The sequence below is a fragment of the Pantherophis guttatus genome, chromosome 3 (assembly GCF_059756535.1).
Source record: "Pantherophis guttatus breed Tessera chromosome 3, ASM5975653v1, whole genome shotgun sequence".
NCBI lineage: Eukaryota > Metazoa > Chordata > Lepidosauria > Squamata > Colubridae > Pantherophis > Pantherophis guttatus.
Genome location: NC_142065.1, coordinates 152,032,409 through 152,056,730, shown reverse-complemented (window position 1 = coordinate 152,056,730; position 24,322 = coordinate 152,032,409). Strand labels below are relative to the sequence as shown.

The 24,322-nt window shown below is 40.2% G+C and overlaps 1 long non-coding RNA gene across 5 annotated transcripts in view; it reads right to left on the bottom strand.

The window, feature by feature from the left end:
* LOC117672539 (uncharacterized) overlaps nucleotides 1-24,322 on the bottom strand; it is a 363,153-nt gene that overhangs the window by 8,243 nt on the left and 330,588 nt on the right. The gene's annotated exons all lie outside the window — the stretch shown is intronic.

The window sequence follows — 24,322 nt, the reverse complement described above, 5'->3', positions numbered from 1 at the left end:
CATATAAATAACTAGGAAGTTGATACCTAGAAAGCAAATATCTGTGAACCTGCAAGCAAACCCACCCACCCACCCACCTACACATCAGAAATAAACTAATTTGGAAGATAAATCTACATTTGCTTTTCAGGAACAAATTGTTAGATAGAAGACTTTTTCAACTATCTGGTCACTTTTTTGATTTGTTTTGTCTGGGATACATGTTTCCAAAGCAACCCTGTTAAATATTCCGCAATTCCTGGAGGAAACATCCTATCTGGATCCGTTCCAGTCTGGTTTCAGGCCTGGGCACAGCACGGAAACGGCATTGGTCGCGTTGGTTGATGATCTCTGGAGGGCTCGGGACAGGGGTTGCTCCTCTGTTCTGGTCCTGTTAGACCTCTCAGCGGCTTTTGATACCATCGACCATGGTATCATGCTGCACCGGTTGGAAGAGTTGGGGATGGGGGGCACCGTGTTACGGTGGTTCTCCTCCTTTCTCTCCGACCGGTCGCAGTTCGTGTTGACAGGGGGGCAGAGGTCGACCTCGAGGCCTCTTATATGTGGAGTGCCTCAGGGGTCGGTCCTCTCGCCCCTCCTGTTCAACATTTATGTGAAGCCGCTGGGCGAGATCATCCGTGGCTTTGGGGTGAGATACCATCAGTACGCTGATGATACTCAGCTGTACATCTCCACCCCAGGCCACCCCAATGATGCCCTTGAAGTGATGTCCCAGTGCCTGGAGGCTGTACGGATCTGGATGGGGAGGAACAGGCTCAGGCTCAACCCTTCCAAGACTGAGTGGCTGTGGTTCCCGGCATCCCGATATAGTCAGTTGACTCCATCACTGACTATTGGGGGCGAGTCTTTGGCCCCCACAGAGAGGGCTCGCAATCTGGGAGTCCTCCTGGATACACAGCTGTCCTTGGAGGAACATCTGACGGCTGTAACCAGGGGGACCTTTTATCAGGTTCGCCTGATCCGCCAGTTGCGGCCCTTTCTTGATCGGGATTCCCTGTGCACAGTCACTCATGCCCTCGTGACCTCTCGCCTTGATTACTGTAACGCTCTCTACATGGGGCTCCCCTTGAAGAGCACCCGGAGGCTCCAACTGGTCCAGAACGCAGCAGCGCGGGTAGTGACGGGAGCAGCATGGCGCTCCCATGTAACACCGCTCCTGCGCGAGCTGCACTGGCTCCCAGTGGTCTTCCGGGTGCGCTTCAAGGTGTTGGTTATCACCTTTAAAGCGCTCCATGGCATAGGGCCTAGCTATCTCCGAGACCGCCTGCTGCCACCGACGACCTCCCATCGACCCGTGCGCTCCCACAGAGAGGGCCTCCTCGGGGTGCCATCAGCCAAACAATGCAGGCTGGTGACCCCCAGGGGGAGGGCCTTCTCTGTGGGGGCTCCCACCCTCTGGAATCAGTTGCCCCCTGAGATAAGGAGAATCCATGACCTCAGTGCCTTCCGCCGTGCCCTTAAAACCTTCCTTTTCCAACAAGCCGGGCTGGCCTAATTCTTTTTACATGTTTTTTTAATTGTTTGGTTTATTGTTTTAATTAATGGGGCCAAATTTATATATATATTTTTAACTGTATTTTAATATTTGTATTTGATGTTTTTATTTGGCTGTTCACCGCCCTGAGTCCTCAGGGAGAAGGGCGGTATACAAATTCAAAAATAAATAAATAAATAAATAAAATATTAGGTCTGCCATTGTATATTTATACCATTCATTGTTCATTCAAATCCTGCAATATAACATAGAAATGTTCTGCAGCTAGAATATTTGTTTTAGTAAAGCCAAAAGCAAAGAGGAATCAACCTGTTGATGAAGTTGCATCAGTCAGCAAATTTTCATCCAACAAATATATTTATATGCTAAAACTCTCAGGACTGCCAGGCTAAAACCCTCTTGAGAGAAGACTTAAAATAGTGTAAATTGGCAAAATTCCTGCCCTGTTTGGAGCCTAGCAGAGTAATGCCTCTGACACATTATGATCCCTTCCTTATTTACTTTCCTAGCAAAAACTCTTAGTAATGATTTTACATTTTGGCATAAGCATAATTGTTTGCATTTGCTGTTTTGTAATCTTGGCTTCTGAGTCAGAAGAAAGAAAGTCAGCTTCCTTTCATTTCCACATTTACCTGCTCTATCCCTCCTCTTCTTCTGCAAAGGATTAAATGAACTCAAAAGTCCATACTGTTTCTCCAGGCGACCCTAAAGACAGTCTTTAAATATAACCGATGCTGGACCAGGGGCAACGGAAGCCACAGATTCTCACAGGCACTTAGAAAAAGTCAGGCATTTGGTTTGGGCATGCTTCTACTGGCATGGCAACTGTCCTTGCATCTGCAACTAACAGCTGACATAACTCAGTCCATTTCAGAATGACTATGATAACACCACAAATGTAGGTTCTCCGTTAGGTTTATGGGGGGAGAGAGAGGGGGGAGGGGGAAGGAGAGGGAGAGAGAGAGAGAGAGGGAGGGAGGGAGGGAGGGAGGGAGGGAGGGAGGGAGAGAGAGAGAGAGATGAAGCGCTAAATTTATCTAGAGTGTGAGGAGATACTTTTGTGGTCAGTTAAAAGCCAGGGCCAGGGCCAGCCTTGTTATTGCTTGAGGAAAAGACCAAGTGCCCGTTCACCATTTCATATATAGATGCCAATTAGACTGACAGTTAAATCTTTCTTACAGTGCCAATGTTGTAAATCTTCTTATATTGTCATATTGAATCCACTTTACTGAAATTAAATAAAATAATTTGTCTAACATGGCAATTGTGTCCTTTTTGGAAGGCAGGAGAACATCTGCTATCTGAGGCAAATGCCTCATTCAGACTAACAAGAGACTGTTCCTACTCAAAAGCATATTCTATTATTGCTTTTGTCTATGCTGATCATAGATTAATAGGCTCAGCCATGATCACCTCTGTGATCTCTTGTCCATATCGCAGAAGAACATGGAACTTGTATCTATAATGCCAAAACATGGTTTAGAATAGAATAGAGTCAAGGCTGTAAGGGACATTGGAGGTATTCCAGTCAAGTCCATCAGGAGACCTTATCCTATCCAGACAAATGGCTGTCCAGTGTCTTCATGAAAATCTCAGCGATGGAGCACCCACTAGTCTTGGAGGCAATCTGTTCCATTGATTAGTTGTTCTCATTGTCAGGAAATTTATTCCATGGACCAGAGGGGGTATGCTTTTGCGTTGCCTGCATCCTGTGGATGGGGCTTCGCGTGTTTTTGCGGCCCAGTTTCTGGCATCCCGTGGCCCCATGTCAATCCACGCACCAGAGGTTGAGGACCCCTGATCTACAGGACTTGGTAGACCAAAAAGGGTTTAAGTGAGAAGAATAATATGAAGATGTCAAAGGAAGATTCAATGTTCACTTTCTGATGTATTGTCTTCACCATTCTTATCTAACCTAAGCCCATCTTTAATCCATTAAATTAACATTGCAAAATAGGACAATGTCTGAGATCCTCCCCCCTCCCCCCCCTCAAATTACTGTAATTCTCTTGCATATCAAGTCAGTGAGTAAAATACAGAATGGTCCAAAAGCCTCATTTTTTTATTTTTTTATTTTATTTTGTTAATCCTCAGTTAGGCTACATGAAGACATACTGCATTGTTAAAGCGTGGAAAATATATTCCACAGTTCACCTTTCAGCAAATTAACCGTTCTTCAGCCTGAGGGCTAACTGAAACTTTTCAGTTTGTATTATCCCTATTCAGTGTTTCCATGTCTATGACAATTAATTAAATTGGTTTGAGAGTACCCTAGTTTATAGTGTTCTGATTTTGATTGGTCCACATTTATGAGTTAACATTAGATCTATTTTTAGTATTTTAACGTGCGGTAATGTGAATAAATTTGAGGCCTCTTCTAGATGCGTTGGAAGCAAGCAGGGTTTCTCATACCTTTATATATATATATATATATATATATATATATATATATATATATATATATGCAAAAAATTAAAATCTCGGGTGTTTTCCCGCGTGATGTTAAATAAGTTAGTTAAAATGTTTAAAATTCTGGTTAAAATCCTAGCTTAAAATCTTCCAAAAATCCTTACAGAGCACTCTGCAAGGTCCTATAAAACCTTAGCTAAAATCCTACCAGTACCTTAAAAAAAATTTTTCTTTCTAGCAACGTTTTGACAGGCTCACAACCCTGTCATTTTCAGGCTCTTATTTAGAGGGGATATTCGACAGGGTTGTGAGCCTGTTGAAACGTTGCTAGAAAGAAAAATTTTTAAGGTACTGGTAGGATTTTAGCTAAGGTCTTAAAGGACCTTGCAGAGTGCTCTGTAAGGATTTTTGGAAGATTTTAAACTAGGATTTTAACCAGAATTTTAAACATTTTAACTAACTTATTTAACATCACGCGGGAAAACACCCAAGATTTTAATTTTTTGCATATACACATCTGCGAAAACTTAAGAAGACATATATATACATACATATACATATATATATATATATCCATTTCATATTCATGACAGCACTATAATGTCAGCGCTTCAACGCTGGCATAGAGAGCAGAGGAGAGAGAGAGATAAGCTCTGAACTTTTGCCTGCTAAATCCCTTTGAAGTCGGGTTGTCGTGGAAATGAGGAGGGGGGGCATTCCTGGGAAATGACGAGACAAGAAGTCTGAAGAATGACTTGGAAGATAGCCAATGAGAAGCAGAGATTGGGGATCGGAAAGGAAGGGATTGGGGGGCAAAAGGTCAGTCTTGTCCGCATCGAGTCATGATCTGGTAGCTGTGCTCAATTAAAGAAAAGATTTCCTTAAAGATTGGCAGTTTGGAAATTCATTTATTTTGAGATAGCATCGAAGTCTGACATCTAAGACAAAAATTAATTTTTTACAAGCTTTTCTTAGACAGAACCTCCTTTTCCTAGAAGTATATTCTAGCTGATTTATATCCCAGCATACTCCTTTTTATTTTTTATTTTATATATATCACACACACACACGTATATAATTTTTTTATTTTTATATATTCCAGTATTTGGGAAGCTGCCACAAAGAAGAGGAGGTCAACTTATTTTCCAAAGCACCAGAAGGCAGGACAAGAAACAATGGATGGAAACTAATCAAGGAGAGAAGCAACCAGGAATTGAGGAGAAATTTCCTAACAGTGAGGACAATTAACCAGTGGAACAGCTTGCCTTTAGACATTGTGGTTGCTTCATCACTGGAAGTTTTTAAAAACAGACTGGACAGTCACTTGTCTGAAATGGTATAGGGCCGTGATGGCGAACCTATGGCACGCGTGCCACAGGTGGCACGTGGAGCCATATCTGTGTGCACGCGAGTGTTTGCCCTAGCTCAGCTCCAGCGTGCATGCGTATGCCAGTCAACTGATTTTCGGGCCTTTCGGGCCCATTGGAAATTGGGAAATGGGCCGTTTCTGGCCTCTGGGGGGGTTGGGGAAGGCCGTATTCACCCTCCCCAGGCTCCTAGAAAGCCTGTGGAGCCTGGGGAGGGCAAAAAAACCGGGCCCACTGTGCCATCGCAGGCCAAAAGCAGTGGGTCGCGCGTGCATGCACCGGGGGGGCACATTGAATTATGGGTGTGGGCACGCGTGCGCTCCACCCCCCACACTCCCCCCCCCACTTTTGGCACACGACAACAAAAAGGTTAGCCATCACTGGTATAGGGTCTCCTGTTTGAGCAGGGGGTTGGACTAGAAGACCTTCCAGGTTCCTTCCAGCTCTATTCTGATTAGATTGAATTGAAATACTTAGTGCAGGGCTACGTAATATTGTTTCTATTGAGGATCATGATCCTATCTTTGGGAATAATCTACTGATAATGATCTCCTGCTTGAGCAGGGGGCTGGACTAGAAGACCTCCACGGTTCCAGCTTATTCTGATTCTGATTTTTAAAAGCTTCTCAAATGTATTGCTGCAATCCAATTTTTTTTTTATTATTCCAGATGGCTGGCTCCGTCTACATACATAAAATTAAGCTGAAAAGTTCCTGAAGACTTATCTTTAAAAGCCCTATACTGATTTTCCATATTCCATAGTTATTTCCAAACATGATTATATACAAGTAGAGAGAGGCAGTTTCATCTAGTGGTTAAGATTAAGCTATGACTTTGGCCAGTCGCTCTTTCTCAGCCCAACCTACTTCACAGGATTGTCGTTATGGGAAAAATAGGAGGAGGAAGGTGCTTTAGGTGTGTTTATCACCTTGGGCTGTTTGTAAAAATAATAAAAGTGGGATGCAAATAAATAAAATAAAATAAAATAAGAATTTTTACATCTTCTCTTCTGCCTTTTCTTCTTCCTGAAATACAAACACACAAATAAACACAAACAGAAGCCCATTTCTCATGATCGCAAGATATTCCAGTTCATAGAATGCTGACACCAGGGTTTAGCACTAAAACATCAGCTCCCACCCCCACCCACCCCAGAACTGCTGCAAACATTGCCACCAAGCCGCAGATTTTATTATGACCACAGACGGAAATTATTAGTATGACGGGTTCTCGCACAGTCAAGAAACAAACAGCCTGATACCAGATCTGACCATTACTATTCAAGGAACAGACCAACACTACTGTTTCTGCCCAAATGAGAAGGGATTATTTAAAGCAGATGGGAGAAAATACAGAAATTATCAGTACAATAATTTGAATACTGATTGCAGCAAAAGGAGAACGCGCACTTGATTCAAAGCAGTCACTGGAATTCTTTTGTCATGGTTTTTAGTTTTAAACAATAAATCAAAATTTGCCTCTTTGTATGCCTGGCTCTTTTTTCCAGTCCCAGTTGTTGGGAAGAAACCGATAATTCAATACACCAGGATTAAAAATGGTATGTTAATTTATTTAATGTTGACTAAATTAAACTGAAACTGTGTTAAATCAGATCTACTTTTTTTTCCCCCCTTGAATATTTCTTGGAGTACTTCAGGATGCTACTTAAACACCAGATCTGGGCTTTCACTCCTAAACATTTGCACACTCTGTAACAAATTCCTGGACTGAGAAAAGAACTTATTTTTCTATTGTGAGAACAGCGGAATCCATTTGAGATACAGGTAGTCCTTGACTTACAACAGTTTGTTTAGTGACCACTCAAAGTTACAACTGCACTGAAAAAAGCGACTTATGACTTATTTTTCACACTTAGGACCATTGCAGCATCCTCATGGTCACCTGATCAAAATTTGGATGCTTGGCAACTGGCTCATATTTATGACGGTTGTCCCAGTGTCCCGGGGTCATGTGGTCACCTTTTACGACCTTCTGACAAGCAAAGTCAGTGGGAAAGTCGGATTCACAGGGGTGTCAAACTTGCGGCCCGCAGGCCGGATTCGTCACACACACTGGTCACGCCCACCATGGTTTAACGAAGGGGGAAAAAGTCACAATACATCAAGTGACACCCCTGATTTAACAACTGTGTTAGTAAGTTAACCATTTCAATGATTGCAGCAAGAAAGGTCGTAAAATGGGACAAAACTCACTTAACAACTGTCTCGCTTAGCAACAGAAATTTTGGGCTCAATTGTAGTCATAGGCTGAGGACTACCTGTACTCCTGTGCTTAGCTAGAGTCTCTGAAAAACACTTTGAAATGCTGGAGCAAAGCTAAAACTTACATTGGATTCTCTTTTGGACTTTGGCCAGTCTTGAATTTATTCAACTGTGATTACAATCTGCAATCATATATATTTTAAGTGTATATCTGTGTTGTAAAACTGCTTGAATTCAGTATTGCTGGCATGAAGAATGTTTCATAAGCACGCTGATAAAAAAAATGTAATAAAGTACAACACACACTTCGCACTAGGAACCTCCCAAAGATATAAATCACAGCAGTAAGCCCAATTTGGTGCAGCATATTATTCAAGAAGCCATAAAACCAGCCTTGCCCACCTCTCAAAATTGGCCAATTTATGCACTCAGGTGTCCATATCTCAAAAATTGTCTTGTTGTGTTCCAACGCAATTTAAATTTTGGGAGAAAAAAAACCCCAAACCTCACATTATCTGTCTCCTGTTTTTATTGACAAGGAAATACGAATATTTATCCCGACTGAAACTTAAATGAGGTGTCAGCTCACAGGGTGCAAACCTTGTCAATTACTTTTGACGAATTTGCACAGGTAGCTCCTAAAGATTATAGATATTCAAGAAGATCATTTACTGCAGCCCCACAGCCCTTTCTCCAGCTATTCATGAATGCATTGCTTACAACAGTTAAATTTACTTAAAATGCCCCAGGAAAGTACCTTTAAAAAAAGAGAAGCTTTTTTTTTAAAGAGACAGAATTAAAAAGCGTGTAATCCTCGATTTACTACCACAATTGAGCCCCAAATTTCTGTTGCTAAGTGAGATATTAGTTAAGTAAATTTTGCCCCATTTTATGACCTTTCTTGCCCCTGTTGTTAAGTGAATCGCTGCAATTGTTAAATTAATAACACCGTTGTTAAGTCAATCTGGCTTCCCCATTGACTTTTCCAGTCAAAAAGTCACAAAAGGGGATTTACTAGCAGTTCACAGCGGGGTCGTGCGGGCGCGCGGGCGAAGCAAGCGTGCACATGCGCTCTTCTGTGCAAGCACAGAAGCATTTTGATGACATCAGGGTCGGTGGGCGGAGCCTCCCGCCGGTTTTACTACTGGTTCTATAGAACCGGTGCGAACCGGGGGCAACCCACCACTGCCCGGGATGCTACAACCGTCATAAATTGAATTCAGTTGCCAAGCGTCTGAATTTTGAACATGTGACCATGGGGATGCTGCAATGGTCATAAGTGTGAAAAATGGTCACAAGTCCCTTTTTCCAGTGACTTGTTCAGTCACTAAATGAACTGTTGTAAATCGAGGACTTACCAAAGTTTATTGTCAGAGAGGTGTCTCTTCTTTCAGAAACGCTCCTGTTGTGTTCTAAAAGTCCCTCATGCTTCTGCAGAACTCAGATTCCGGTGCCATTTTTTATCCGTAGACATTTTCTTTGAGAGTTCATCCCCTCAGAAGCACTGAAAAAAAAACACATTGCCAGGATAGGCTGCTGTATTGTGTAAGGAATATATATATATATATGTAAATGTATATATATATACATATATGTAAATATATATATATATATATATATATATATATATATATATATATATATATGTAAATGTAATTGAAGGAGGTTAACAGTTGGCCAAGTCAGACGTTGGCAGCAGAGACGAGATCCGTTTCCAGCAAAAAGGTTTACATCAGCACCCCCAGCTTCCTGGAGAGAATTTCTTTTTAATGTTAACTTACTTGGCAGAATTTTAAGCTCCACTCACTAAAGATCCTTATTCAATGTCTGACATGAGGCTTAGCGTTATCCTTGAGAAATTAATTGCTCAGCATTGCCTGATATTTATAGTAGAGGTAGTCCTCGACTTACAACAGTTCATTTAGTGACAGTTCAAAGTTATAACGGCACCGAAAAATAAGACTTATGACTGTTTTTCACAGTTACAACCTTTGCAGCATCCCCATGAGCATGTGATCAAAATTCAGATGCTTGGCAACTGATTCATACTTATGACCATTGTTGTATCCAACCATCTGACCCGCAAAGTCAATGGGGAAGCCAGATTTGCTTAACAACCGTGTTAGTAACTTATCAACTGCAGTGACTCACTTAACAACTGAGGCAAGAAAGGTCATTAAATGGAGCAAAATTCACTTAACCAACATCTCACTTAACAACAGAAATGTTGGACTCAATTGTGGTCATAATTCGAGGAACTACTTGTAGTAGGAGGACTTTTTTATTTTACCTTTAGTACTGTCTCTTGGTTAAATGGTTAATTTGACTGGCAAACTTAAGCCCTTTTGAATCTCTTGAATTAAAATTAATTTCTTAATTTCTAACCATGGTTATTCCTCAATTTATAACTGTCCTCAGTTTATAACTGACTTCAGCTTATTCCTTAACTTGTGAACTGTCATCTTCCCTCAGGGAATATAGCTGTAATTATATTCATCCGTTCTATCACTGGTAGAAAAAAAATGCACACTTACTTATTTGGTCCATTTTTAAAAAATGAAACAAGATAGGGAGACTAACCGTAACAAACCATTGTCATTTCAAAGCCAAATGACCAGTTTATTGTGTGGGAATGAAATACTGTTCATATTCAGCCTCCAAGAAGTCAATAAACAGTTTTCATTCCTTCCAGCTGAATGCTGTTGTAAGAGCTTTTTGACTTCTTTAATCATACTGCATATTTGACCACCATTTCATTGATTGGCTTTTAATGACTGGAAATGTTAACACCAAATAACAGCATCTTGCAATCGGATCAATAAAATACGTTTTTAAAGCATTAGCATGCGTGTGCTTCCCTTGTCAATCTTCAGCTCCCCCTGAAATATTAAAAGTCTTAATTTCTTCAGGTGATTTTCTCAATTTGTATTATGTATGCATCTGTTCTGATCCATAGGAAAAGAAATTCAATTTAACAGTGAATTTAAGTGTAAATCTGAACGTGAAAAGTGAGGTGTTATAATTGTAGGTCTGGTAAACTGTGACACTGAGCAAAACACACAACAGTCGGTAAAGAGAGCTCTAACTTAAAAGTTTTCCAGGAATCTTTTTATTCTTAGCTATTATCTTGAGAATATTTTAGCACAGTGGTGAAATCCAAATTTTTTTACTACCAGTTCTGTGGGCGTGGCTTGTGGCTTGGTAGGTGTGGCTTGGTGGGCATGGCAGGGGAAAGATACTGCAAAATCTCCATTCCCACTCCACTCCAGGGGAAGAATACTGCAAAATCCCCATTCCCTCCCAACTCCTGGGGGAAGAATATTGCAAAATCTCCATGCCCACCCAACTCTGTGGCCAGCCAGAGGTAGTATTTGCCAGTTTTCCGAACTGCTCAAAATTTCCGCTACCAGTTCTCCAGAACTTGTTAGAACCTGCTGAATTTCACCCCTGGTTTAGCATGACCATGTTTTCCATAAAGTAAAATTCTCTGATTTAATTTTCCAAAGCTTTCTGTCAAATTACAAAATAATGAAATCATAGCGCTTTGTTTACTAAATTTATATTACACACACACACACCCCAAATCTCGCTATTTGTTCATTCACAATGAAGGTGGTTCATTGTTTATCTAAAGCAGTGTTTTTCAAACTTTGCAACTTTGAAATGGGTGGACCTCAACTCCCAGAATTTGCAGTGAGCAGGCTGGCTAGGAAATTCTGGAAGTTGAAAAGCTGCCAAGTTTGAAAAACCTTGTTCTAGATAAACAATGAACCATCTTCGTTATGAATGGGCAAACAGCAAGATGGGTGGTAATATAAATTTAATAAATGAGTTTAAAAACCAACCAACTAACCAAATAAATAAATAAATCTTGTAGATACCTTCCAGAATACCACCTGCTCCAGTCATCATTACTTACTATAGCCGAAGTGCATTGATTGGGTGGTTCAAGTGACTGCTGAAAGCATTCTGACATAATTTCAATGCTGTCTCTGCTGCAGATGTTTTGCTTTTCTCTGTACAGCCTCAGTTCAGACCTGGTTTTAAGAGAAAATTGTGTCCCCCCTCCCAATTGTCTTAAAGGAGAAAGGTAGAGGAAAGTGCATCTTTTAAGTATCATTATTATTTTTATTTTTGTCTTTTAATGACCCCGTAAACCCTTGTGGGGTGGAGTCGGGGGACTACTTACCTTTGCAGACTCGGAAGGCTTCAAAATGTTCCTTTTTTAGTGCTGCGCGGGCGCGCCTTAGATGCACATGTGCGTGCTAAGCGCGTGCTCAGTAACATACTCACAGAACCGGTAGCAGACTTCAGAGGATTTCACTGCTGTCCAGAAGGATACAATGATGAACATTAGTAATGAAGGCCACCAAGGGGTATAATAAAACCAGAAGAGATACATTCCCTCTATCTACATCCTGATAAAGGTTATCATTTTAGTCCCATGTCCATGTCCCATGTTCAAATCCTGCCTACAAAATTAATTTTCCTTTCTTTCTTTCTTTTTAGTGTCTCAGTACATTTTTGTTATTTTTTGTTTTCCAGTTTCTCCCTTCAAAACCCTATTTGCATTATTTTGGCAAACAATTACTGCCAATATTATTCATTTTAGTGAAAATCATGAAACCCTGGCAATAAGATTCTTGTGTGAAGACTTTGGGGAGGAGTGGGGAGGTAGAAGACTATTGCTGCCTAGAGAAAGTAGGAAAGATTCAATCCAGAAACATTAGTATATCGCCTAAATTTGAAACACGTTTGTTTTATTTTTTTCAATAGCTTGGTTCAAACATAGTTGAAAAGCTGTAACCTCGTCATGATAAATTAAAAAGAGATAGGACAAGGTCACTCAGTACTAGTGACTGTGAGGTTCTTCCAGATCCATTACTAAAATAATGTGCAATATGGGTTTGTTAATAGCATCTTCAACCTCAATGCACAATCCTATCTCACCAACAAAAAAAACCCCAGCTGTTCCAATATCCCTTCCAAGGAAGACCAGATGTCCAGGGCAGTTTGGGAATTGGGATAGATTGCCCCATCTGCTCCATTATCTCACTCTGCCCTGTTGTTACCACATCATGTCCTGCATTTTTCTTTCTTTTCTTTCTTATATTAAGGTTCAGAACTATTCCTACCACGAATAGCATCAATGATACTAAGAGCGTGCTCAAGAGTTGGATGACATTTAGGATTCTGCATTTTGCCATCAGCTGAGATTATAAATAATTTGAGTTGAGTATACTTTATGTAGAGCCGCATGCCAGAGGATTTTTGTGATATGACCTCCATTTGGCTCAGGCCACAACACTATTTCAAGACATAGTAGTTGCTGAAAAAAAATTGCATGTACTATCAACTCTAAGATTTGTCTTGCAATTTCTTAAAAGGCTGAGAAGTTCCATTCACAGAATTTTCAAGGTTTTGGCCAACTCCTACCATGTTCTAGGAAATTGCAGTTGAAAACAAATCAAACAGGGGGAGAGAGGAGGGACATAACAGATATATACAAAATTATGCAGGGAGCAAGGGATATTCATAGTATTTGAAGCCAATATCTTGCAGTTTTGCCTTTATTTCTAATTGGACTGTATTCTCTAACCCAGAGTTGCTAGAATTCAGAAATGTCATTTAAATCGGGAATACAATTAATTGAATCTCTACCTTACAGGGTGCATTTGAGAATAAAAGGGAGAGATATAAATACCACACTGAGCTCTTTAGAGGAAGAACGAGATAAAGTGTAATTATTATTAATACTTGTTATTATCTAGTTAGAGTCATTTTTCCTATGAAAAATGTAACCTTGTGGAAAATGAAGAGATGGATTGATAATTATTGGTGGAAGCTGCAGATAATGATGTGTGAACTGCAGACCCATGAAGATTAGTTTAAAATAAATCCCACAATTTTCAGTGGGGTTTATTCTCTAGGAAATGTGGTTTGTGATTATAAGTTAAGGAAAGTACTTAAGTCTTCTTGTAAGTGGACTATCACCTTGCAGAGTTACAGAGTTTATATCATAAATCTCTATTTAGTTTAATTTAGAAGTTTAGTTTAGTATATTATCAGAAGAATCAGAAAAAAGAAGGATGTAGAGATCATGCCAAGAGATTGAATTAAAGGAGAGAATGCAACTGGAGTACTTCTGAAAAATATTTACAATAACTCCACAATTCCAAATGAAGACATACAACATGACTTTAAGCAAAATTCTGTAATGACTTCACATATCATGCTTCTTAATTGAGTAGATAAACATTTTTCTATCCAATTGAGAAGCATTACTACTGGTGGTTATCATTTAAAATGGATTATGGGTTGCCACCACTCATCTTGTAGCATATACAGTATGTCTCAATTTTCTTAAGAAGAAAAAAATAATAATGGGCATATTCTCAAAGTGAGCCTCTATTTCATTGCCAACCCACTGCTGGGACAGGCTGATTGATGTGGTCTGGCAGCAAAATGTCTTCCATGAGAAAACAGAAGAAAGCCTCCCATGTGAATATTCTGAAGTTCATAGAAGGTTCCTGAGAGATTAACAACCTGTACCAGGACCACAGCTCATATGGCTGTTGGGTTCTGTTTTTACATTTGACCATTTTGACTGTGGCTTCCATAGAAGCCAGATGCTTTCTCATGCAGTTTCCTTTGGGTCAGCTTGATTGTGGAATATAGATCTTGTGGAAAACCTTCCACATGGTCAGTATTCTCACTGAAGGACTACAAATTTTGTAACTATTAAGAGAGTTTCCCATAATGAGTTTGGACAACTTAGAAATCATGCTGCTTGCAAAGTTGTTGGTTTTTTTAGCTATACAACTTGAGATTGGCTAGCAATCAAAGTGACAGGAGGTGGGGAAAATAAATTGTAACAAGAATCAGCACATCCTCTTCCCCAACATTTCAGGTGTCTCCGGATCCTGTTGGGACAATCCTACTGTTACCTGGTGCATATAGAACCAGGACAGGAGATGGGAATGGGCCACCAGAGTTGCACAAGCCAGCTGACCTGCCAACTATTCAGTGCCAAAAAGGGAGCGCGTGTGCACAGCACCAAGTGCCAAAAAGGGAGCACTTCGCATGCATGCACTCATCAGAGCCGCGACCAGGAAGAGGAGCTGCCCAGGGGCATGCATGCGCCGGATAAGGTACTTCCGGTTCCCAGCGTGCACATGCATGTTGGCAAGCAAGTCTTCTGGTTACTGCCACGCATGCTCACACACCGATCAGGTGGCCAGCGTGCATGCTCACGTCAGAAAATGGAAGACTAACTTTTCCAGTTTCTGGCACTGCCGCACACACAAAGGCCAGCTAATTGTCATGTGTGCATGCACGCCAGAAACCCGGAGGAGGAACGGGTGACGCCATGCGTGCCAGGCGACATGGCTCCGCGTGCCACTTCAGGCACGCATGCCATAGGTTCACCATCACGGCCCTATACCATTTCAGATAAGTGGCTGTCCAGTCTTTTCTTATAAACCCCCAATGATATTAATGTATTATATTATCTCAAACATCTTCTTGTATTTGTCCTTCTCTAGAACAGATAAATATACACACTCCAATCTTCCATTCTACTCTCCTCTCACTTTCTTTCCACACTTTCTCTCTGAAAATGAAAACAGATTCTCCATTCTAGTTCTTGCTTATTCAGCATATGCATTTCCATACTAAGTCTAATCAATTGTATATAGGCCTTTGACCCTGCCTGCCAAACATCTCTCACGTTCCCTGTCTCCCTTGTTCTCTTTCTCGGTTATATGTAGCACATGTATGCTAATTTCCAAGTCAAGCTTAATGAGTTGAATCTAAGCAACTGTTTCATTCTTTATCAAAATCATGTGTTTATTAAATTTCCATATTGTATTTTAAAAAGCCCTATATTTCACATTTTGGACTGCTTTCAACTAATACAAATATAAAGCAGAGCTTCTCCATCTTAGTCAGTTATGGGACATACGACAATTAATGACGTACTGAGAATGTCCAATTTGAATCAGGGAGCTGATACTGTCTACATCATTGTGAAAATAGTCCGCATGACATGTTATCAGGATCCAGAGTGAGATGCAGAAAAAGAGTGTTTCATTTTCTCACAGTATTATGGGCAAAATACAAGTGCCTTAAGCTTGTTTATGTTTTCAATGGAACGGAATCAAATTTATGAACAAATTAGCTGGTTTATGCCAAGTTTCATAGGAAATGATAGACTTTTTTAGACGTCAATATTTTTTTTAAAAAAATCTCTTATGCTCTATGAGAGGATGAGTGTGTGAATAGGATGATATTTTCAATTTTTATAGAAAACGCTCCTTCCAAATTTTAGACAGTTATATGGATGGTGGGATTCTGAGCAAATCAAAGAGATTTATAAGGAGTGTATGAATATGTGGGGAAGTATAAAGAATTAATATAATGATGATTTTCTTAAGAAAACTTCAGTTGTTTGAACAAAATCTATTACACAGGTCACACAGTGGTAGGTTGTCCCCAGTTCGGACCAGTTCTATAGAACCGGTAGTAAAACCGGTGGGAGGCTCCGCCCACAGACCTGGACATCATCAAAAGCGATCTACTCATGCGCAGAAGCTTCTGCACATGCTCAGAAGAGCGCACATGTGCGTGTGAGCAAAGTGAGAGCGCGCACACAGGCACGATGCGAACTGGTAAGTAAAATTAAGTAGAACCCACCCCTGAGGTCACATAACACTATCAAATACTATCAAGATGTGAACAATAATGAAATGGAGATAATGATGACACTAAATATGTCTCTGAAGTGCTCAAAAGCAGTAGTAATCTGAGCTGTTAATTATAGCTTGATTTTCAAGATTAATTCAAGAAGGCTATCATTGGCTCTACTAAAACCTGTTTATTTATTTACTTATTTATTTATCAAACTAGAGAGCTGCCCAGACATTAATTAAGAACAACAACAACCAATATCAAAATAACCTTCAAGGTATGTCCAGAAGAAAAACCACTCAAACTAATATATAAAATCCTGGGGAGGGAGGAGCTCACTTCCCATCCTAATCCAAAATCTGGTGGGGAGGAGCATTCATACACTTTTAAATGGGGCCATACAGAACATTATTTATCAATGAATCTAATTCTCCTCCCTATTTCCAACCATGGCACTTTACCCGACTGATAACTTTTTCTCTCCCTCTTTGATATGCTCCTTTGAAGCATGGTGGATGAATGAATGAATAAATAAATAAATAATAAATTTTCTTCTGACATTATTATTTATTTATTAGTTCGATTTATATATGCCGCCCTTCTCCGGAGACTCAGGGCGGTTTACAATGCATTAAGCAATAGCCTTCATACTTTTATATATACTTGCTTAGTAGGGCTTTTTGCCCCCCCCCCGAGCGGTGTACTATTTTATACAAAGTCAGCTTATTGCCCCCACAAACCGGGTCCTCATTTTACCTACCTCGAAAGGATGGAAGGCTGAGTCAACCTCCGGATTACAAACTACTTTTGTAATCTGGAGTTTTGGCAAATCCAATGCTACTTAACAGTAACACTTGTGATTATCAAAGAGTTGGGACATTTCTGTAGACAATACTTACGGTGCACCATTGCAATAAAAAAGGAGTCCCTAAATAAATCTATGCAATTTCCATCAATCAAGAGATATTCATTTGTATTATTTAACTTTGCCTACTTGTTTTTGTTTTTGTTTTAAATTAAATTGTGGGGCTATTGACTATGTTGATTCATTTAATGCAGGAGTGGGGAACGATGGCCCTTTTATGACTTGTGGACTTCAATTCCTAGAATTCCTGGGGAAGTAAGATTCACTTAACAACCGTGTTACTAATTTAACAACTGCAGTGATTCACTGCAAGAAAAGTCATAAAATGGGACAAAACACACTTAAGAAATATCACCCTTAGCAACATAAATTCTGGGCTCAATTGTGATCCTAAATCAAGGATTATTTGTACATTATGTTCTAGCAAGTTTACTGCCCTGGTCGCAGAGGCATGATAAAAAGACTGCTGTTGAGACAGTTTAGAAAATGATTTATGTTCCTTCAAATTCAGGGATGGGAGAAGAGTACATTATTGGGAAAGTAGAAAAGACCCAAAGTGATAACTGTTGTACTTGGATGAGAAAGTTGTTGACTTAGAGCAGGGCTGTCAAACTTGTGGCCTGTGGGCTGGATGCGTCATGCACTGGCCACGCCCACGCCCGCTTTAGCGAAGGGGGGGAAAGTCCCGATACGTCACGTGATGCCACCGTGATGATGAGAGTTTGACACCCCTGATTTAGAGCAAGGCTCATTTATGTCAGTTTTATTCTACCTTCCCTAAAATGGAAATACTAACCCACTCCCCCATATCAGGAGCTTATCTTGAAGGTAAATATGGTACATGTAGGCCAGTGTTGCAAAAATAAATAATGTTGCAAAAAATAAAAACAAGGGAATTTTCTAGGGGGAAAAAAGTCCCAAGTACAGTGATTTAGTCAATCCTTTCATTGAGCTACCGGAAAGAGAAAAAAACTCTTCTAACTATAGTTATTCATATTGGAATTATTATTTTTTGTGTGTGTTACAGATAAACCACAGAATTTCAGGAGAAAGTTGAAATACATTTTTTTTTTTTTTTGCATCTAATTCTTTGGCTGAATGTTGTTGATCAATGATAAGAAGGGAAGCATGGAGAGAAGGACTACTTAGTTTCCAGGACTAATATATTCAGTATGGTAAGTGCATATCAGTGATTAAACAAGCTTTTTTTTTAGAAGAATGTGTTATCTCATTTAGCCAGAATATCGGGGAAATGATGTGCACTTGGATTTAGCTCAATTATAATCAACAATTCAAGAGTTCAGATAATTGCAAGCAACTAAACATCTGTAAAAAGAAGATGCTGGCATGCTGTCAGATTTATTGGAAAATCCCTGTAATAATATTTCACAACCTGAAGTCTATCTAGGATCTTCAAGGCAAATGGAGGCTTATTTTTATATTGTTCCAGTATATGTATCTTACAGAAATGTTCCCACATATTTGCTGCATACATGTGCCCCAATATTTTATTGCCCAATTAAGTAAAGAAAGGAGACCTGTTGGTGTTCCCCCAAATCTCCCTGAAGTTTTAATTGACAGGAGAGGGCTGAGGAAATGGCTTTTAAAAAGGAATGCTCTCTTATTCTAAGAAAGAACAAAGATTTACCGAAAAACAGGGTGTGGTGGGAAGGGATTCTTCCTGAGCTGAACATCTTAGCAATATTTACCCACAGCTTCCTTACATTTTATTTTGGTTTTGGTTTTTTGCTATGCACAGCAACAGATATTTTGGGCTCAACTGCAGTCATAAATTGAGTACTATCTGTATACAACTGTCCTGTGCAAATTGCATTTGAAACCAACCCTTGTGGGAGAAGGGTACACTTTTGTATTGGGATTTTCAGTTGTGTAACCAACTGAATTGGTGTAAATCCACGGAGAACGTGGATCTAAGTAGGCAAGTAAACATGGTTCTCTGTGCATGTCAGTTTGCAGGAGCCTCCGTCTTCAATGACCTGCAGCCACCGAAAGTTGGTCTAAAATCAAGGAAAATTCTTTACTTGACAATAAAAATAAGCCTCGAGGTTTGTTAGGATCACCTTCCAGCAACTGTTCATGCAATGAAAGTTTGTTTCCTTTGCCGTTACACCTGAGTGCCTGCATGGTTAAGTGCTCAACCAGCCACCTGAACAGTGGCAACAGGCATTTCCTTCTATTCCACTGGCTTTTGCACATGAAGGCCAAATTTTTGGCCTTGGTGACTGCCCTTCTTAATAAAGGCCATCTATGTATAACTTCAAAGGGGAATTTAAAGTATTAAAATCTGGCCCACTATCGCCTTGCCAGTTGCCACGCTTTCTTCCTGTTTTCCTTTCAATCTCATAAAAAAAGTTGGAATGAATGCAAAACATCTGACGCTCTTATGCCCTTGCTCACAGCAACCTTGCCTTGATTGCCACTGAATCAAAACAGGAACTATTTTTGTGTGCATTACCAAAAAAAAAAAAATTACCCCTCTCCATCCCCAATCCCACTTCCTCCTCCTTGCCCAAAGACCAGTTGCACTGATGTATCCCATCTCTTTCATCCATAGCTTTCCCCACCTCCACTATTTGACCATTACCACCGGGCTAAGCACTACAAATCCTTTTTTTAAAATAAATAGCCAAAGCAATTAACAACCTCCCGGCTTCTTTCCGAGCCAAGTGGGAGACATGCTTTAATTACTACATAGTCTGTTTTTCTTTGCATGGCTAAGCATGTGTGGGTTGCTATGTCTTCCAAGGGTCTTTGAAGAATCGCAGGCAGAGAAGAAGGATCAAAGAGTGAGGGCTTCTCTGTAGAGGTGAAGAAGGGGCTGTCCTTCCTACTGAAGGAAAACATCAAGGTTTCCATAAGCTCTGGTGAACTGTGGAAGGATGTCCTGGCCCAGCTATTACAAAGTTTATGTCTCTCCTCTATTAGATTTTTATTAAATTAATCTGATCTCGGTGTCGTGGGTTGCTAGGCTAGGAAGCTGCCCTTTGATGTCTCTCCCACAAGCCTTCCTTGTCACCACACCCACTTCCTCGCTGCTCCCAAGTGGTGGGGTTTCTCCACCAAGAGCAAAGTTGTGCTTCATTCCTTCCCAATCTCATGAAGTTGCTGGAGAAGAGCAAGCCAAAAGAAACAGCCAATGCAAACAGAAACAGCTGTAACAATTTTACATGGCATGGTTCTGATTTCCTTGATTTCTGGGTCTTCCCCTGTACACACACACAAACACACACTCACACATACAACTTCTCTCTTCTTTTCTCCCATTTTTAGGGATTGGCAGCTATCGAGGGTGGAAAGGAAACTGATTTCCAAAGTTTTGGTTGCTATCCAATTGTAGAAATTGGCTCGCGTTTATTGCAGGTGGTGGCAGAATCCCAAGAAAAAGTACATTGGGAGGGGGGGAAAAGCAAAAGGGAGAGGCTGGGGGAAAGAAAGGAATAGTTGATGTTGCAGAATGAGAGAGGAACCCAGGTGCAAAAGATGTACAGGTGCAAAAATGGAAATTAGGGGTTCCACTTTTCAAATCTTTTAATTTTGGGGTTTTTTTTTGTGAAAATCATATACTAGACTGCAGCTTTTTTAAAACTAAATACCACTACATTAACACATCGCAAAAGACACATGGATGAGCTGTTTATTACTTACACCATTGTTGGAGATCAGCAGGTAAGGCAGACTTGGGGAGAATTTAGAATAACAACAAGCCAAAACCCAGCTGCAAAATGTAACTATGATTCTTCCTCATTTGCCATATGAATGGCAATAAACCTTGTTTTCAACACTATTAACTATTTGATTCTTCTTTTAAAAAGTCAAAATGTTTGCCACCATCACACAATTGCAACCAACACCTTGAATTTGGTTGCTCCCTCCTATTCCTACACAAACACGTGTTGAACTATGCATAACTCAGCTCTTAATTTTAATCTGATTGCACTAAAAAAAGCCTTTCAAATTACCTCTAAGGGAGATGCTTCCATTCTTATGAAATGGCAGATTTAGAGTTAGGGTTAGGATTAGGATTAAGGTTAGGGTTAGGTCCAATAGTGAAATCCAAATTTTTTACTACCGGTTCTGTGGGTGTGGCTTGGTGGACACAGTTTGGTGGGCACGGCAGAGGAAGGATACTGCAAAATCTCCCTTCCCACCCCACTCCAGGGGAAGGATACTGCAAAATCTCCATTCCCTCCCCACTCTGGGGCCAGCCAGAGGTGGTATTTTCTGGTTCTCCGAACTGCTCAAAATTTCCGCTACTAGTTCTCCAGAACCTGTCAGAACCTGCTGGATTTCACCCCTGGTTAGGTCTCCATGAATTCTCAGAGTAAAATAGATATCACCAATACATTTGTAGCACATAATTATGCTTAGGAGGACTCTGATTATTCAAGACTGGTTTATTTACATTTCCTGGTAAAATACGTGGGGAAAAAATCCCAGATCTACTCTAGGTTATGGTTATGGTTACAGTTAGTGTTAGGGTGAGGGATAGAGTTAGAGTGAGGATTAAGATTAAGGTTAGGTCTCCAAGAAATCTAAGAGTAAAATAGATAGATTTACATATGTATTGGCAATGCCTATTTTACTCTCAAAATTAACCCTAAACTTAACCCAAAACTCATCCTAACATTAACCCCAACCCTAACGCTAATGCTAACCCTAACCCTAAACATAAACATAAACAAAACTCTCACCTTAACTATAACTATCCCCTAACCATCCCTCTAACCCCAGCCCTAACCCCTACATTAATCTTAACCCCAGATCTAACCCTAACTCTAATCCCAACTCCTAAACCATTGTAATGCTTAGGAGGGCCCTGACTTTTTAAGAATGGTTTACATTTACATTTCCTGGTAAAATACATGGAAAAATCTCATTTGGTTGCAAATCTACATCAGGTTAGGGATAGGATTAGGATTAGGGTTACATCTTGGGTTAAGATTAGGATTATGGTTAGGTTCAGAGCCAAGATTAGGGATAGGGTTAGGCCTTGGCTTAGGGTTACAGTTATGCTTAGTGTAAGGATTAGGTTTAAGGTTAGGGTTTGGGTTATGATTAGGAGTAGGGTTAGGTTAGAGTTATGGTTAGAGTTAGGGTTTGGTTTACGATTAAGTTTAGGGTTAAGGCTGGGGTTAGATTTAGGATTAAGATTGGCTTTAGGGTTAGGGTTACTATTAGGTTTGGTCTCTATGAATTCCAACAGTAAAATACATTGAATGGATTGCTATTGAATTCATAGAGCATTGTTATGCTTAGGAGTGTTCTGACTTTTCATGAATTTCTTACCTATGTTTACCAATAAAATACATGGCAAAGACTCATTTGGTTGCAAATCCACTTAGTTTTAGGGTTAGGGTTTTGGTTAGGGTTGGGGCTAGGATTAGGGTTGGTGTTGGTATTAGGGTTACGGTTGGGGTCTGAGATAAGATTAGGGTTATGTTTGAGGTTAGGATTTGGGTTCTGAGAGTAACAGAAGTCACCAGTAGATTTGTAGTGCATCAGTATGCTTACAAGACTTTTTCAGAAGGTTAGGGTTGGGATTGGGGTTTGAGTTTGGGTTAAGCTATATGTCAAAGTTAGAGTTAGGGTTAGGGTCTGGGATAGTGTTGGGATTATGATTAGAATTAGAGTTGAGGTTCAGGTTAGAGTGAAGGTTAGGGCTAGATTTGGTTTAGTGGTTAGGATTTGGGTTAGAGTTAGAGTTAGGTATAACATTTGGGTTAGGGTTAGGTCAGTGGTGGGTTTGGCCCAGTTCGGCCGAGCTGGTAGTGGTGACGATATGACATCACCGAACTGGTTCTCTTTGTTCAGGAGCTGGGCCCTCCTACCCCACCCCACCCCCGCATTATTCTTACCTTTTATTTGGCCCCATCCCCAATTTTTCGCTGCCTCTTGAGTCCCAGCTGATCGGCTTGAAGGAAAAAAACTGTTTAAACTCTTGCCGCGGGGCTTCAAAGGGCCGCCCTACAGCTGATCAGTGTTAAAAGGCAGTGTGGTGGTAGACCAGTGCACTCGAAAAACAAATGGCTAGACCGGAGCCTCCAAAAACAAATGAGTAGACCGGAACACTCCAAGAACAAATGGGTAGACCGGTACAGCTCTCCAATCAGTTAAAAGCCTGGTAAGACCAATACCTCTGCTAAATCCTAAAGAATTGTCACATGACCATCAAACCACGCCCACAAAATAAGCCACACCCACAGAACCAGTAGTAAAAAAATTTAGAACCCACTCCTGGGTTATGTATAGGGTTAGAGTTGGGATTATAATTAGGGCTTAGTGTTAGGTTTAAAAAAAATCTTTGTCTTTTCTGTTTAACATGAAATGTTCTTGCATTTTCCAACCAACCATTGCAGACAGAGGTGTTATTACAAGCACAAGCACATTTTTTTTTTAACTTCTGGGGCCAAACAAATAACTACACAGTCATCAAGTGGTAAATTGTAATGCAAATATCTGAAAAGAACTTAATTAGGGAAGGCTGGCTAAACAGAAAGCAAAGCTGGCGGAAATGAATGGTCCACTAAGTGTTTAGGTTACCAGTTCAAACACAAATGATGCATTATAATGAAGCACTGCTTTGATAGTCCTCACCTGTTCTTTTGATTCCAACATCAACAAGCCATTAGTGGCTACAACACAACAATGGAAAAAACCCCCAAAATCTTAGATCATATTTAAAGAGTCTTATTAAATCTCACAAGATACTGAGGGCCTAGCATAAGAACTCCATTCTTTTATTTTATTTTCCTTTGTCCCCAGGCCATTGTGCTATGGTGACTACAAACAATTTGTTGGTCCCTGTTTTGGCACATGAGTTTGAAAATGGCTGTTTGGATTATAATTAATATTGAATTCCAACATAGCTAATGGGATATTTTGGCCAAGTCCAGTTATTACTATATGTTTTATGTGGGGTAGGATTTTTCCAGATGCTTCCTTTTTCCATAAAGAGAACTGGTAAAGCAGGCAGACAGTTGTAAAGTACAGTAGCATTTATAGCTACTGTAAAGGCACAAGTTCTTACTGTAGTCCGTGTCTCCAAACAGCTTTATTTTAAACTGCAGCTGATAAGGGAGTTATCCCCAGACATTTTTTTTGTTCATCCTTCTTCCACTTTGTGTCTCTAATTCGAGATCCTTTTTCTATCCTGTCTAGATTCTCATTTTTATTCCAGGCCTAATATTAGATGTAATAGGAGCTATTTACAATTCTGTAATGAAGGGACCATGCTATACATTGAGGAATTATACTA